Below are 18,055 nucleotides of genomic sequence, written 5' to 3'. Positions count from 1 at the left end.
GGAAAGAGAGAGACAGGCTGGGAGTATGGATCCACCTGTCAACACCCATGTTCAGTAGGGAATCAATTACAGAAGCCAGACCTTCCACCTTCTGCACCCACAATGACCCTGGGTCCATACTCCCAGAGGGATAAAGAATAGGAAAGCTATCAGGGGAGGGGATGGGATACAAAGATCTGGTAGTGGGAATTGAGTGGAGTTGTATCCCTCTTATCCTATGGTTTAGTCAATGTTTCCTTTATATAAATTTTTAAAAAAACAAATATAAGTCTTAATCCACAGTCACAGAACTTTTTTCCCCCCTTAAATATGCCCATGCATTATAAGCCACTAGTGTGCATGTGACCTTTAGTCTCATGTCAGAATTAAACATTTGATACTTAGTTGATGGTGCCACACAAACACCAGTCACTGAAAGGGCTTTAATTAGCTTTATGTAACTACAGTTGCTGATACTTCCTGCATGACAACTTAATCCTGGCTAAGTGGCTTTTGGGACCCTGCTGTGTGACTACACCCCTTATCATTCCCAGGGGTTTCCATGCTTCTGCAGGGCTAGGCACCAACAATGGCCTAGCCTCAACAGGATGGCCTTGCTTAGCTCAGACCTGATTTGCCTTAGAATTCTAATTCCTAAGTCCAGTTCACTGCCCCTTTTCTGGCAGAATGCTAAATATGCAAGACTCCTTCTGGGACCTGGGGCATCCACCTTACTCCATTTCTGAGACTGGTTTCTACTGAATCATTTCTCTGAGGCCCTGCCTTGGTCTTGTCAGTTTTTTCTCAACCACTGTACCTGAAAACGGACTCCCCACAAATGGAGTGCTGGCAGAACACACTGCCAAATGCCAGTCCTTCCCATTATCATCAAACTCCACTGTGACCACAGGATTGGCAGAAATTTTGATTCTCATAGTAGACTGCTCTTGTGATCAGCCATCCATCTGCCCACATGTCTATCAGTTCTGGTTAAATAAAAATCCCAGATGTCTGGAAGTAACTCCACACATCTGCCTAAATAGATGTGTCTCATGCCAAGTTCCCAGGCACCCTTTACTGGCTCTTTCCGGTGAACACACAGCCACACACTGTTGAGGCTAAGCAGCTTGAAATCTGCTGCTTCTCTTATTGAGAACTCTAAGGTGAAAGTTTCAATCCAGGACAATGAGAACTAATGGTGTATGCAAATTTATATGATAGGCCATTAGGTTTGTATGGAGATTTACAAGATGCAAATTCATTTTTTGTTCTTTTCGATCTCATTTGACTTCTACCTCCTATCTGTGAGGTATAGTCAGGCTAAGTATTAATTTCATCCTTATTTTATAGAAAAGAGACTTAAGTTCATACAAGTTAAAAGTTTCAGCAGAACTGACAGCTAATGGTGAAAAACAGGCTTTATTATTGTTGATATGACACTTTATCCACTTTATTCATAACTCAATGGAGATTTGTGTAGTTTTAAACTGAGGTTATAGATCAACCTGTGTTGTATGCTTTACACTGGGTTGTTCTAGCTCTCCCCCACCAAGAAAATTGGATCAGTCCTGCTAGTTTCGCGGGCCCGCTTGGCCCCACCCCTAGGAACTCCGAGAGAGTTCCAGAGTTCCAGAGTTCGAGAGTGCTTGGTGCCGCCGCGGGAGGAAAGAGGCAGCAGAGTTCTGTTTGGTGATTAGTTTGTCTTAGTTTATGAATCGTTGTTCCTGAATAAAGAAATACAGCTTCCCTGCCCAGCCGTGTGTCCTTGAGTCTCTGTTACCCGCCCGTGAAGCTAGCCCGGCCAGCTGGAGCCACCGAATTTTAACAACAAATGGTGCCCACTTGGACCTGACCTGCACATCTCTCAGATAAGTGAAGACAATTTGGCTACCTACGTACTATGGCCTTCTCTTCTGCTTGTGAAGAGATCTCCAAAGGCCTCTGCTCTTTCTTCACGAGACTGTTTTGCTGTTTCTGGAACATTTATCTCTTGACAACTCTGTGGTTTCCACTCGCTCGGGCGAGCTCAGAACAGCCAGCGGGAGGAGCCAGTGGGAGGGAGGCGAGGTGCGGAGCTGCTGTTTCCACCTGGTTAAACAGCCAGCCAGCCGGCTGCGCCCAGACAACCCCGCGCACCGCGCCCACAGCCCCGCAGCCCCGCAGCCTGCAGGATGCTGATGCCAGCATACAGGAGCCCGATGCCACCACACAGGAGCCTGATGCCACCATGCAGGAGCCCGATGCCAACACACTGAAGCCCGATGCCAACATGCAGGAGCCCGATGCCAACACACAGGAGCCCAATGCCAGCACGCAGGCCAGCCCACAGGAGCCGGCTCTCCACTGCGTGGTACAGGGCACTGGACGTGTGATCCCTCCATGCTGCTCGGCCACTGCGAGCAGGGCAGTAGACATGACAGGGCCATGGGGCAGGGCTGCGGCGGCCTATCATGGCCGCCACACCTGGGCACCTAGGCCCACGCCTTCTACAAGGCTGGCCTGCCCGCCCTCTTGCTATAAATTCTGGAACGATCCTGGACCTCCCGGACCCCCGGGCTCCCTGCCGAAACTGGGCACACGAGATCTCCAGCTGCCGGTCCGGTCTGAAGGCAGACAAGCTGGAGTATGCAGAGATTTGTACAGAGATCGCAACCTGCAATTCCTAGAAGTGAAGCTGTCCAAGAGACCACCACTGGACAACGCACCCCCCAACAACTAAGACAGTACAGATTTAAATTCGTGTTTAAAATGACATGTCTTCGTAACAAAGGTTTCTCTCCTTGTGTATTAATGACCATGTTTATGTGTATGTTTAAAGTTTGGTAAACAGTAACTTTAAGGCTAAATTCTTACTAGACAAAGTTAAATGAAAAAGGTTTTCAACGTAATTCTCATAAAGATAAAATTAACTTACATTTAAAGTCTGACGTAAAAATTAGTTAACAAGCAATATATTTTAACTAAGTTGGTCTAAACAAAAGGTTAAATAGACTTGTTAATATATAAAACTCTCCATTACCTTCTCTATTAGAAATGGTAGATTGCACAATGGCTATGCTAATTATTTTCATGCCTAAGGTTTCCGTTCCTGCGCACAACTAGGGTGTGACTCCATCTTGAATGGGTGTAACAAAAGGTTAAAAGATGTTGATATGTAAAAGTCTCAAATTCCTTCTCTATTAGAAACGTTAGATTGTGCTTTGGTTATGCTAATAACAAGTTTTGTTTCATAGTAAGTAAATTGCAGCCAGCTGCCTTTGGGACTCTAGGCCGTTCCCCAACCCCATGCAAATTCCTGTCGAGACAAGTACGCCCCCCAGAGGCAAGAAATGTTTTTTTTAAGCTGATAAAGTTTTGCCCACAGAGGCAAAAAAATATGGCCCCCTCAGGCCTTCCCTTGAAAGCACACTGGTTCTTGTTACTTGCTTACATATTTCTCCATGTTTGTGCCAGTTTCTTTTTTTAAAAAAGTGCTTGTACGATATAGGTTTCTGTTCACCCCACCCTTGATACTGTAGTCATTTAGTTAAAAAGAAAAGGGGTAATTGTTGTATGCTTTACATTGGGTTGTTCTAGCTCTCCCCCGCCAAGAAAATTGGATCAGTCCTGCTAGTTTCGTGGGCCCAATTGGCCCCGCCCCTAGGAACCCCGAGAGAGTTCCAGAGTTGCAGAGTTCGAGAGTGCTTGGCGCTGCCGCGGGGGGAAAGAGGCAGCAGAGTTCTGTTTGGTGATTAGTTTGTCTTAGTTTATGAATCGTTGTTCCTGAATAAAGAAATACAGCTTCCCTGCCCAGCTGTGTGTCCTTGAGTCTCTGTTACCCACCCGTGAAGCTAGCCCGACCAGCTGGAGCCACCGAATTTTAACAACAAACCTGTCAATGCCCATGTCCTGCAGAGAAGCAATTACAAAAGCCAAAACTCCTACCTTCTAAATTCCATAAGTTCTTTTGGTCCATACTCCCAGAGGGAGAGAAAAGTTATGGGAAGTTGACCAGAGGAGTCTGAACTCCAACTCCATCAGGACCAGTAGAGAGAAGAGGAAAATGGGAGGGACATTCGGAAGTAGCAATAGGTGTAGGTGTGGCATAGAAAGGAAGAGAAGGGGAGTCGAGCGGTAGCGCAGCGGGTTAAGCGCAAGTGGCGCAAAGCACAAGGACAAGCATAAGGATCCTGGTTCGAGCCCCTGGCTCCCCACCTGCAGGGGATTCACTTCACAGGCGGTGAAGCACGTGTCTGTCTCTCTCCCCGTCTGTCTTCCCCTCCTCCCTCTGTTTCTGTCTGTCCTTCTAACAATGATGACATCAATAACAACAACAATAAAACAAGGGCAACAAAAGGGAATAAATAAATAAAATATAAAATATATTTTAAAAAATAAAGGAAGGCAGGATCATAGGGAAAAGGGGGGCAAATATATATATATATATATACATATATATATATATATATATATATATAAATAATCAACCCTTAACTGTGGCCTTGGGAGAACTGCTCCAATTTTCCAGTGAGGGAATGGGGTCTCAGTACTCCAGTGGAGGAAATGGTGCAGAATTATAGCCATTATCTCAATTTTGTAAACCAATATTAAGTCACTCATAAAATGAAAAATATCAAAAACAACAGAAATAAACAAAATGCGCTAAATAAGAAAAAGAGATTTCTTTAGTGTCTGCCATCTTACTCATCATGTCACTTCAAGGTGTGCTTATTGACATTTTTAAACAGGTTAATGCCCACTGGAGAGCCTTGTATGTCATCTGTTCTGGAGAAAATGACAAAACACTTAATACACAGACATCTTAGGTTTTGATTTCTCTTCCCCTAGGTATGTATGAAACCAAATGAGTTGGTGGAAAGATGAAGTCATTTGTAGCTTATCTTTGAAAGGCGTGAGTTTCTCATTAGACACTCACAGAAACAGCAGGCAGAGCCTCAAGTATTTTCCAAAGAACATTTAGAGACTTTGATTCATGGCTGAAGCTGCGCTGTGGCCTTTTCTTTCTCACCACCCTTTTGCTAAGGAAACTCATCCTTTTATCATTTAATTAGTGCCAGTAGAATGTTTTGTCATATGCTGTTTTATTCCCTTTCCCCCCCTTCATAATCCAATGAGTTGAATTTATTCAAACACCTGGTGTCCCTGGAACTATTTAAGAGTCTCCTTTTAGAATCAATCTCTTTCAACCTATCAGAATCGGGAAGTTTTTAAGAAGTCAAGTTCGAAGTAAAAAAACGAAACTTGTCCTAAAGTATTACATCCCAGCTAAACTATTTTCATGTTTACTTTATTTCTGGGAGGGAAAAAATAAAACTCTGGTATTGGCATCTCTCTAAGTTAAATGTGGAAATTTCTTTCACATGTTCTCTGTGCCCAGATTTATTTTGTGGTGTCATATTTACATTGAAGCAAGAGTATTAGAGAAAGGAAAAAATTGTTCTTATTAAACTCTTGTTGGTAGAGAGCAACTTGACATGGGGAGGATGATAGAGGGAAGTGGGAAGGTCACCTCTTAGTCTATGCTGTTTTCCCTGAGATGATGGATTCCCTAGTCCTTCAGGGAGAAGTAAATAGTCTCTCAGATTCTGAGTGGCAGTACTGGAGTGGTCACTGGTACTGTACTGTATTCATAGGGAGACATCCCTCTCCAACTTCGTGGTGCTCTGAGTTATTTAGACTTACTTTTTTCTTAATGCTGGGAGATGGCTCTATTGGTAGATCACACACCTTGCATGCTTGAGGCCCTGAGTCTAATCCCCAGCTTCACAGAAGAGCATCAATCACAGACTCAGACTGAGCTCCGCAGATGGTGGGCTAGCTTTGGTTTCATTTTTCTTTTCTTTTTTTTCTTTTAATTTCTTTATTTGGGGATTAATGTTTGACAGTCCACAGTAAATACAATAGTTTGTACATGCATAACATCCCTCAGTTTTCCACATAATAATACAACCCCCACTAGGTCCTCTGTCATCCTTTTAGGACCTTTATTCCCCCCCACACACACGCACCCCAGAGTCTTTTACTTTGGTGCAATATACCAATTCTAGTTCAGGTTATACTTGTGTTTTTCACGTGGTTTCGTTTTCTTTCTCTCATATGAAACACATAAAAGAACGTTTGGTAAGGACATATGTGAGGTCCTGCCTTCACTTCCTGGTACTGCAAAGAATTATTATTATTTTTATTGCTAACAAGGTTATTGTTGGGGCCTGTTAATTTCCTATGAAGCCACCTCTCCTAGCAGACATTCCACCACCCCATTTTATTTGATATGATTGAGGTATTGAGAGGAAAAGAGGAGAGAGAGAGAGAGAGAGAGAGAGAGAGAGACTTGCAGACCTACCTTACCAGTCATCAAGATTCAGTCCTTTCTGTAGGTGGGGAGTGGGGGGGGTTTAACCTGGTTCCTTGAGCATGGTGTATTATTGAGACCAATATATGTGTGTGTGTGTTTAACACTGACAGTCACAGGCAATGACACTCAGATTTAAAAGGCTTCATCTAGACATATTTCCAAGCTTATGACAGCAGTGGAAACAATCACAGAATACCTCTTGGGTCTTGCAGGATTTTCCTCAGCAAAACACAGCACTTCTGCAAGTCCTGGGGTGGGAGAATCCCATCTCACCTTAAAGGGGGCACATGTGATTCTACCATGCACGCTAATGGGGAACTGAAATATTTGGTAGCTCGTACTAACGCTGCCAGAGATGAATGAGAATTCCATGAACTACGCAGGTCTCCCTAAGGATATAACAGAAACCAATTCCCTGGATGTCATCAATACTAAGAAAATCAACAGAATATACTATATATCACTCGGAATGACAGCAGACTCAGAAGACAACTGTGGCCATAGGCGGCTCCCTCAGCCTGATAATTCCCACAGAGGAGAGCGGTACTCCCATCTAGTGCAGGTGGGCACAGGAGGGCAGACAAACAGAGCTAACTGTCTCCCCCACAAGGGCAAATGCATGGTCATAGGCTGTGTGAATTCAGGTCTGGCACGAAACAGATGCCAAAGATGAGATTAGGTCGACGTATGATTGATGAAGGGGGGGTTGGAGCAGGTGTGAAAACAGCATTCAGACAACAAAGCAGGGGATCCTTGCTGCCTGTGCTGTCAGAGAGGGAAAGGGGGAGCCTGGGATGTCAAGGTATTTCTAAGAAAGCTTTGGCTCTGCACGTGGTAGACAGATCTCTTCACACAGGTGTTTGTGCAGCCTTTACACAGATTCTTAGGAGAGAAATTACTGGGTCATAGCGTAGATCCAAGTCTAGATGTGCAGTAACAAGTGCTAAGAAGGGTGAACAGGCATGCACCCATGTCTCAGCCTTCCCTTTCCATGTCTGATATGGAATCTGGAGGGATCATTTAAGTGAGATAAGGCAGAGGAAGGAGATACCTACTGGGCTATCTTACGTCTAGGTGGTACTTTAGAAGCAAGGAAGGGCCAGAGAAATAGCTCCCCTGGATGGCATACTGGTTTGCCATGTGTGTGACTCAGGGTGGAGCTCAGCACCCAGGGCATTGAAGGGAGTTTTGATGCTGTGGCATATCTATCTATCTATCTATCTATCTATCTATCTATCTATCTAAAAAAATAAGAAAGGGAAGAAGGAGACACAGGGGGAAGATTGGGCTGGGTGGGTGGAGGACACACTGCAGCAGAGCCAGGGACCCTGGACTAGGGGAGGTGGAGAGAACAGGGCCAGGTGTCCAGCTCACGTGGGTGAAAGGGAACTTGGTTTGGTGGCGGGAGCATTGTACAGACATCTGTCATTAGGAGATAAGAGAGGGTATGTGTCCACTACCGCCATGTAAATCCTAGTATTTCTCCCAGTAAAATGAATAAGTAATAAAAAAGGAGAGAAAATGCTTTGGGCAGATGAAGGGAGCGTCATGAGCCAAAGCTAGTCACACTCTCAGTTCACTGAATCAACTTGCCTTCCGGTTTCTGATGTTGCCCACTTAGCATCTGTCCCAATGAGGGATAACTATTACTAGCTCTATGTGTCTTCATCAGATGGATTTAAAAACCTAAACTGCTGGGAGACGGGCAGTAGTGCAGCAGATTAAGCGAATGTGGCACAAAGCGCAAGGACCAGCATAGGGATCCCAGTTCGAGTCCCCAGATCCCCACCTGCAGGGGGAGTCATTTCACAGGCAGTGAAGCATTTCTCTCTGTCCTATCCAACAGTTAGGACATTAACAACAATAATAACTACAACAACAATGGCAACAGAAATTAATTAATTAATTAAAAACCTAAACTGCTTAAAAAAACCTAAACTGCTTACTCCTCTGTAAGGCAAGTGGCCCTAGTAGATATCTCTGTCATAACCCAATGCCCCTGAGCCATATAGGAGCCACCACCCTAACTGACTAGTCAACACCCATGTTCAGTGGGAAAGCAATTACAGTAGCTAGACCTTCTACCTTCTGCATCCCACAATGACCCTGTGTCCATACTCCAAGAGGATCAAAGAATAGGAAAGCTATCAGGGGAGAGGATTAGGATAAGGAGTTCTGGTGGTGGGAACTGTATGGAGTTGTACCCGTCTTATCCTACAGTTTGGTTAATGTCTCCCTTTTAAATAAATAAATAAATAATAAATAAATAAATAGAAGTTCCCATGGTCTAACTTCTTATGTATTATCTTCATTGGCAAATACAAACTACAGTAAAATTTACAGTTGTCCTAGAATTCCACTGAAGGCTTACAAACTACATTCCCACTCACTGCAATATGAGTATTACTGACATATTTAGTGAATCCAGACCTCCCATTAATCATCCATCTTGCAGGTGAGTCAGTCCTGATAGAAACCACATTCTCTTGACCCAATCTCACTATTTTTATCACAGGAGTAAATATAGTACTCACAGCAATCTCCTCACTCTATATGCTCATTACTATACGGTGGGGTCAATCATCACTACACATTAGTAACATCTTCCTTCACACGAGGAAATGCAATTAAACGTTTCATATTGTCCCTCTTCTAACAGTTACTCATACCCCAAACTATTCTAGGATCTCCATAATGATAACAGAGGTCAATAAAACATTAGATTGTGAGCATAACATGAGAAACTTACAGGTTCTTGATTGGAAAACATTAATTCCCCAATAGAGAAAATTTTAAAAAATGAAGAAAATAAAAAAAGGAAAGAACAAGAGTATAGGAAGAAGGGAGGAATTTGGAGTTCATCAGATATCCTTGTGTTTCTGGGCTCTACTAGATTTGCAAAAAGAAAACAAAAAACAAACAAACAAACAAAAAGCAGGAATCAGTTTAACGCAAGAGGCAAGAGTGACTTCTAGGAAATGTAAGAGCTGCTCAAAAAAATTATATTTAACTGAAGAGAATCATTGGAACCTGATTTATAGCCAGTCAACCAGAAGTGCTATCACTGAAATCTAAGGAAGAGAGTGATTGGAACCTCTGATATCAGCAACCAGTTAGTCAAAAGCACAGAGAGAAACTACCTACCTCTTACAGAATACAAACTCCTGAGATATCAGCTGGGACAGACTCCCTTGCAATGCCCATGTTCAGCGGGGAAGCAATTACAGAAGCCAGACCTTCTGCAGCCCACAATGACCCTGGATCCATACTCCCAGAGGGAAAAAGAACAGGAAAGCTGAGGAGTTCCCAGAAGATGGCGGACTGAGAAGCTGCTAGTGGCTTAAGCTCTGACCACATCTTCTGGAAACGGTAGGATGTTCTGCCTTTAGTAGGCCAGTCAATAAGGGGTCCTAGTGGTGACACCAAGGAGGTGACTATAACTTAATTTGGGTTAAAAAATAGAGTAGAATAAAAGGGAAAAATTTTTTTCTTTTAAATTATTATCCCCAAAATGCACCTCCCCCCCTTAACCAATCCCTGGGGACCAGCTCCTTGCAGGCTCCCCTGCTGAGCTTCTTTCTTTACCAAGAGTCCTGTCCCACAAGGGAGTATCATTCATTCTAAGTCTAGTCTGAAACCTCTGGCCTTTTTTCTTTCAAAGTAGCCAAACCCCCCACCCCACCCGCATAGCTAATTAAATAATTTAAAATAAATAAATAAAAAACTCTTTCCTTTCACCGCTCTTTTATTACTGTTCTTTTTCTTATCTTTTTCATTTTTATCTCTTTTTTTTCTTTTTCTCATTCTTTTCATCCTTTCTTCCTTAATCCTACAGCTTCCAAAGCCACAGGCCCCATCCCCCACACCACCAAACAGTGTGCTTTCATTGAATTCACTGATACACGTTTGGGAATTATTTTGGGGGAGAATTCTGACTCAGAGTGGACTCTCACTGCAAGTATCTCTGCTCAACTTACCTTCCTCCGTTAGCTACGCCTAGAATATACAGTGGATAGTAGATATGCATAACTGTCTATTTCAGCTATCCTTGTCTAGTCCTGAGTTTTTTTTCTTTAATTTGTTTTTCTTTCATAACAATCAGCTGCCTCTGCTCACGAGGTTTGAGGTAATCTGGGACAGGGTTTTTTTTCTTACCCTGCTCTATTTTATTATTAATATTATATAAAGGCATATATCTTCCCCCCACTTTAGGTTGATCAGAATTAACTCTTAGGGTATCTTTCATTGCTAGGGTAGTGGGCATCCTATCTATTGTGGGAGGAACTTGTCTCGTTACTCCTACCTCCTCTACAGACTCTCCCCTCCTTCCTCCTCCTAGCTAATTAAAAAAATTAAATTAAACTAAAAATAATGTAATAAAAAAAACTTTCATTTCACTGCTCTTTAATTACAGCTCTTTTTCTTATCTTTTCTCTCTCTTGTTTCTTTTTTGTATCTTTCTTCCTTCCTTCTTCTTTGCATTTCTGAATTTGTGAATTATTTGGGGGAAGAAATCTGACTCAGAGTGGACTCTCTATGTGTGTATCTCTGCTCTACTTCCCTTTCCCCTCTTGTTACCCCTAGAATATACAGTGGATAGTAGATTTGCATAACTGTCTATTCTTGCTATCCCTTCTTTCTCCTTCACTGGGATTTGGTTACTATTTTTTCATGGACTGGAGACATTGTTTGGCTAACTGGTAGTGCTTCAATACTTGCTTCAGTTGCTATTGTAATTCCTGAGGTTGGTGAATGCAATTGTCATAAAGGTATTTAGTACAGTGTTGCTTGTACTCAAGACACAACAACTGAGGAACAACAGAGCATGAATAAAGAAACACATAAATCAAAAAAAGGGTAGATCAAAAACAAATAAAACTGCTACTACAATAAATGAAGACAAGAGCCCAGAAGAAACTACAAATCAGTCAGAAGTAACCATAGATAAGAAAAGTATGCAAGCAATAATAAACTTATTAATCACAGAAATGAAAATAACATTGGAGGAAAGGAATGGCAGTATTAGGGAAACAACAGTTGAGACCCCCAAGGAAAATACTGATTATCTTGAGGCAATTAGAGAACTGAAAGCTGAAACAGCTGTAATGAAGAAAGAAGCTGAGGCAAGGGAAAGCAGACTAACAGAAGCAGAAAACAGAATTAGTCAGACAGAGGATGAGTTACAGAAAACTAAGAAAGAGGTGAAAGAGCTCAAAAAAGATTGAGAGACACTGAAAACAACAACAGAGACATATGAGATGATCTCAAAAGAAGTAACATTCGTATAATTGGCCTGCCAGAGGAAGAAAGAGAGGAAGGGGAAGCAAACATTCTAGAGGAAATAATAGAAGAAAACTTCCCAGACCTGAATAAAAGAAAGGACATCAAGATTCAAGAAGCCCAGAGAGTTCCAAACAGAATCAGCCCAGACCTGAAGACACCAAGACACATCATAGTCACAATAAGGAGTAAGGATAAAGAAAGGATCCTAAAGGCTGCAATAGAGAAATAAAAAGTCACATACAATGGAAAATCCATAAGATTATCTGCAGATTTCTCCACTCAAACTCTAAAAGCCAGAAGAGACTGGCAAGATATCCATCAAGCACTGAATGAAAAGGGTTTCAACCAGGGATATTATATCCTGCTAGACTTACATTCAAACTAGATGGAGGGATCAAAACCTTCTTAGACAAACAACAGTTAAAGAAGGCAACCATCACCAAAACGGCCCTGAAAGAGGTTCTAAAAGACCTCGTATAAACAAAAACATCACTATAATACTCGCAATATATCAGAGAAAACGAAAAAAAAAATTTGAACAATGGCACTACAATACATTAAATCCATAATATCAATAAATGTCAATGGCTTAAACTCACCATTCAAAAGGCACAGAGTGGGGGGATGGATCAGAAAACATAACCCAACCATATGCTGCTTGCAAGAATCCCATATGTGACAACAAGATAAACACAGACTTAAAATGAAAGGATGGAAAACTATCATAAAGGCTAACGGTCCACAAAAAAGTGCAGGAACAGCCATTCTCATCTCAGACACAATACATTTTAAATTAAATAAAGTAATAAAAGATAGCCAAGGACATTACATAATGATTAGAGGATCAATCAGCCAAGAAGACTTAACAATTATTAACATGCACCCAATGAAGGACCATCTAAATATGTCAAGCACTTACTGAAAGAATTTCAAAAATACATCAATAGTAATACAATAATAGTGGGAGACTTCAATACCACACTCTCACACTTAGACAGATAAACAAAGCAGAGAACCAACAAAGATACAAGAGAATTGAATGAAGAGATTGACAGACTAGACCTCTTGGACATTTTCAGAGTCCTTCACACCAAAAAAAATGGAATACACCTTCTTTTCAAATCCATATAACACATACTCAAGGATAGACCACATGTTAGGCCACAAAGACAGCATCAATAAATTAAAGAGCATCAAAACGATCCCAAGTATCTTCTCAGACCACAGTGGAATAAAACTAACATTTAACAATAAACAAAATTATTAAAAGTCACAGAATTTGGAAACCAAACAACATACTCCTTAAGAACCACTGGGTCAGAGATTCACTCAAGCAGGAAGTTCAAATGTTCCTGGAAACAAATGAAAATGAAGACACAACCTATCAAAATATTTGGGACACAGCTAAAGCAGTACTGAGAGGGAAACTTATAGCCATACAATCACATATTAAACAACAAGAAAAAGCTCAAATGAACGACCTTACTGCACACCTTACGGACTTAGAGGAAGAGGAACATAGGAACCCTAAAGAAACCAGAAGGACAGAAATCACTAAAATTAGAGCAGAAATAAACAATATCAAAAATAAAAGAACCATACAAAAGATCAATGAAGCCAAATGTTGGTTCTTTGAAAGATTAAACAAAATTGACAAACCCCTAGCCAGACTCACCAAACAAAAAAGAGAGAAGACTCAAATTAATAGAATTGTAAACGATGCAGGAGATATCACAACTGACACCACAGAAATCCAGAGAATCCTGCGAAACTTCTATAAAGAACTATACGCCACCAAGCTAGAGAATCTAGAAATGGAACAATTCCCAGAAGCATATGCCCTTCCAAAACTGAACCAATAAGAACTACAAAATCTAAACGCACCAATCACAGACAAAGAAATTGAAACCGTTATTAAGAATCTCCCCAACAATAAAAGTCCTGGACCAGATGGCTTCACAAACAAATTCTACAAAACTTTCAGGAAACAGTACCCATACTTCTTAAGCTTTTCCATAAGACTGAAGAAACAGGAATACTCCCTTCCACCTTCTATGAAGCCAACATCACCATGATACCAAAAGCTGATAGGGACAGAACAAAAAGAAAACTACAGACCAATATCTCTGATGAACTTAGATGCCAAAATATTAAACAAGATATTGGCCAACCGGATACAGCAACATATCAAAAATATTGTTCATCTTGACCAAGTGGGATTCATCCCAGGAATGCAAGGATGGTTCAACATCCATAAGCCAATCAATGTCATTCACCACGTCAATAAAAGCAAAGCCAAAAACCACATGATAATCTCAATAGATGCAGAGAAAGCCTTTGACAAAATCCAACACCCATTCATGCTCAAAACTCTACTAAAAATGGGAATAGATGGGAAATTCCTCAAGATAGTGGAGTCTATATATAGCAAACCTACAGCCGAAATTATACTTAATGGACAGAAGCTGAAAGAAAGCATTCCCCCTCAGATCGGGGACTAGACAGGGCTGTGCACTGTCACCATTACTCTTCAACATAGTATTGGAAGTTCTTGCCATAGCAATCAGGCAAGAGAAAGAAATCAAAGGAATACAGATTGGAAGGAAAGAAGTCAAGCTCTCACTATTTGCAGATGATATGATAGTATACATAGAAAAACCTAAAGAATCCAGCAGAAAACTGCTGGAAGTTATTAGGCAATATAGCAAGGTATCAGGCTACAAAATCAATGTACAGAAATCAGTGGCATTTCTTTATGCAAACACTAAATCTGAAGAAGACATCCAGAAATCACTCCCCTTTACTGTTTCAGCAAAATCAATCAAATACCTAGGAATAAAGTTGACCAAAGAAGTGAAAGACTTGTATACTGAAAACTATGAGTCGCTACTCAAGGAAATAGAAACTGATACCAAGAAATGGAAAGATATCCCATGCTCATTGATTGGATATTCTCCCCAGAAATATATACAAATCTAATGCAATACCCATCAAAGTTTCACCAAGCTTCTTTAAGAGAATAGAATAAACACTACAATCATTTATCTGGAACCTGAAAACACCTAGAATTGCCAAAACCATCTTAAGGAAAAGAAACAGAAATGGAGGCATCACACTCCCAGACCTTAACCTATATTATAAAGCCATCATCATCAAAACAGCATGGTACTGGAACAAAAATAGGCACACAGGCCAGTGGAACAGAATTGAAAGCCCAGAAATAAATCCCCACACTTATGGACATCTAATCTTTGATAAGGGGGCCCAAAGCATTAAATGGAAAAAAGAGACTATCTTCAATAAATGGTGCTGGGAAAACTGGGTTGTAACATGCAGAAGAATGAAATTGAACCACCTTATCTCACCAGAAACAAAAATCAACTCCAAATGGATCAAAGACCTAGATGTCAGACCATAAACAATCAAATACTTAGAGGAAAACACTGGTAAAACAGTTTCCCACCTACACCTCAAGGACAACTTTGATGACTCAAACCCAACTGCAAGAAAGACTAAAGCAGAAACAAACCAATAGGACAACATAAAATTGAAAAGCTTCTGCACAGTCAAAGAAACTATTAAACAAACAAAGAGACCCCTCACAGAATGGGAGAAGATCTTCACATGCCATACATCAGACAAGAAACTAATCACCAAAATATATAGGGAGCTCAGCAAACTTAGCACCAAAAAAGCAAATGACCCCATCCAAAAATGGGCAGAGGATATAAACAAAACATTCACCTCAGAGGAGATCCAAAAGGCTAACAAACATATGAAAAACTGCTCTAGGTCACTGATTGTCAGAGAAATGCAAATTAAGACAACACTAAGATACCACCTCACTCCTGTGAGAATGGCATACATCAAAAAGGACAGCAGCAACAAATGCTGGAGAGGTTGTGGGGACAGAGGAACCCTTTTCGATTGCTGGTGGGAATATAAATTGGTCCATCCTCTGTGGAGAGCAGTCTGGAAAACTCTCAGAAGGCTAGACATGGACCTTCCATATGACCCAGTAATTCCTCTTCTGGGGTTATACCCCAAGGACTCCATAACACCCAACCAAAAAGAGGTGTGTACTCCTATGTTCATAGCAGCACAATTCATAATAGCTAAAACCTGGAAGCAACCCAGTTGCCCAACAACAGATGAGTGAGAAAACTGTGGTATATATACACAATGGAATACTATGCAGCTATCAAGAACAATGAACGCACCTTTTGTGACCCATCTTGGACAGAGCTAGAAGGAATTATGTTAAGTGAGCTAAGTCAGAGAGATAAAGATGAGTATGGGATGATTCCACTCATCAACAGAAATTGAGGAAGAAGATCTGAAAGGGAAACTATAAGCAGGACCTGACTAAATTGTAAGTAGGGCACCAAAGTAAAAACCCTGTGGTGAGGGGTAGACATGCAGCTTTCTGAGCCAGTGGGGGGTGGGAGTGGGTGGGAGGGATGGGTCACAGTCTTTTGGTGGTGGGAATGGTGTTTATGTACACTCCTAGTAAAATGTAGTCATATAGATCACTAGTTAATTAATATGAGAGGGGGAAAATTAATTGTATGTCTCGAAGATTTTTAAAATACAGACTGAGTCTTTTTAATATACAGGCTGTTTATTTGATATGCAGACTCTCTCAAAATCCTAGACCAAGTTGATCAGAAGCAACCAATAGCACAGCTATATACAAGATACTGGGTACTGTACAGCAAACCCTAACTAAGGGCTCTTCAAAGTTAACCCAATTACCAAATAATGCGATGATAACATTAACTATTGATTGTCTTTTGGAACCCTAAGACAGCAGGAACCTCACATCTCCACTATAGAGCCTCTACCTCCCCCAGTCCTGGAACCCTTGGATAGGGCCCATTTTCCCGTATGCCTCTCCCAATCCATATCAAATTATATTGCATCTTTCGATCACAACCTAATCAACACAGTGATTGCCACCTCAACATGCTTCACTTCAGACTTTGTCCAGAGACTTCACGTGTGGAATGACAACCCTTCAGCTTCATTACTCGGATGAGACCTTTCCTTTCATAGTATACTCTAGTTCCATCTCAGGTGGTACCCTTTCTAACAAAGTCCCAAAACGGTGATAAACACCAGTTTCTGTGAGAGAGAGCATATGTTCACACGTATCCATAAACAACTGCAAAATATATACCTGAAAGCAGAAGTACACTAGAATCTGCAGTGAGTATCCCCCTAACACTTCCTTTCCACTATTCCAACCTTTGGGTCCATGATTGATCACCAATTTGTTTGGCTTTGTATGTTAACTCTCTTTTCAGCCACCAGGTTCCAGATGTCATCAGGATGCCGGCCAGGCTTCCCTGGACTGAAGATCCCACCAATGTGTCCTGGAGCTCTGCTTCCCCAGAGACACACCCTACTAGGGAAAGAGAGAGGCAGACTGGGAGTATGGACCGAACAGTCAATGCCCATGTTCAGTGGGGAAGCAATTACAGAAGCCAGACCTTCTACCTTCTGCAACCCACAATGACCCTGGGTCCATGCTCCCAGAGGGATAGAGAATGGGAAAGCTATCAGGGGAGGGGGTAGGATATGGATATTGGGTGGTGGGAATGTTGTGGAGTTGTACCCCTCCTACCCAATGATTTTGTTAATTAATCCTTTCTTAAATAAAAAAAAAAGATTAGGAAAGCTGAAAGACGGGAGGTTGCGCAGCAGGTTAAGCGCACGTGGCGCCAAGTGCAAGGACCAGCTGCAGGATACCGGTTCGAGCCCCTGCTCCCCACCTGCAGGAGAGTTGCTTCAAAGGTGGTGAAGCAGGTCTGCAGGTGTCTGTCTTTCTCTCCACCTTTCTTCCCCCTCCTCTCTCCATTTCTCTCTGTCCTAACAACAACGACATCTATAACAACAACAGTAATAACTATAAAAATAAAAACCAACAAGGGCAACAAAAGGCGAAATAAATATTAAATTTTTTTTAAAAGAATAGGAAATCTATCAGGGGAGGGGATGGGATACGGGGTTCTGGTGGTGGGAATTGTGTGGTGTTGTACCCCTCTTATCCTATGGTTTTGTTAGTTTCCTTTTTTATAAATAAAAAATTTAAAAAAGAAGCTTACAGGTTTTTATTCACTGCCTGGGACAGCTGCTCCTTCCTGCTGCCGCTTCAGCTCACCCACCCTGCTCCCCATGCTCCCGAGAGACCCTGAGCTCCCACTCTGCCCGCACCTGTCCCCTGGCTCACCTGCCCCCTTTCCCGCTCTTGCCCTTTAATGTCCTCCAGATCCCTGCCCCATGTGCCCACCATCCCCTAACTGGACCCCATACCCCACTCTCCCCTCCCCCACTCTCCCCTCTCCCACTCTCCCCTCCTCCACTTCCTTCCCCCACTCTCCCCTGCCCCATTCTCCCCTCCCCCACTCTCCCCTCCTCCACTTCCCTCCCCCAGTA

The 18,055-nt window shown here is 41.9% G+C and overlaps 1 pseudogene; it reads right to left on the bottom strand.

The window, feature by feature from the left end:
• Window positions 1–17,796, bottom strand: part of LOC103128131 (histone-lysine N-methyltransferase 2C-like) — a 42,062-nt pseudogene extending 24,266 nt beyond the window's left edge.
• Window positions 17,797–18,055: the final 259 nt, after the last annotated feature.

The sequence above is a fragment of the Erinaceus europaeus genome, chromosome 21 (genome assembly GCF_950295315.1).
Source record: "Erinaceus europaeus chromosome 21, mEriEur2.1, whole genome shotgun sequence".
NCBI lineage: Eukaryota > Metazoa > Chordata > Mammalia > Eulipotyphla > Erinaceidae > Erinaceus > Erinaceus europaeus.
The sequence above is the reverse complement of the archived record's forward strand: the minus strand, read 5'-3'. Positions and strand labels throughout refer to the sequence as shown.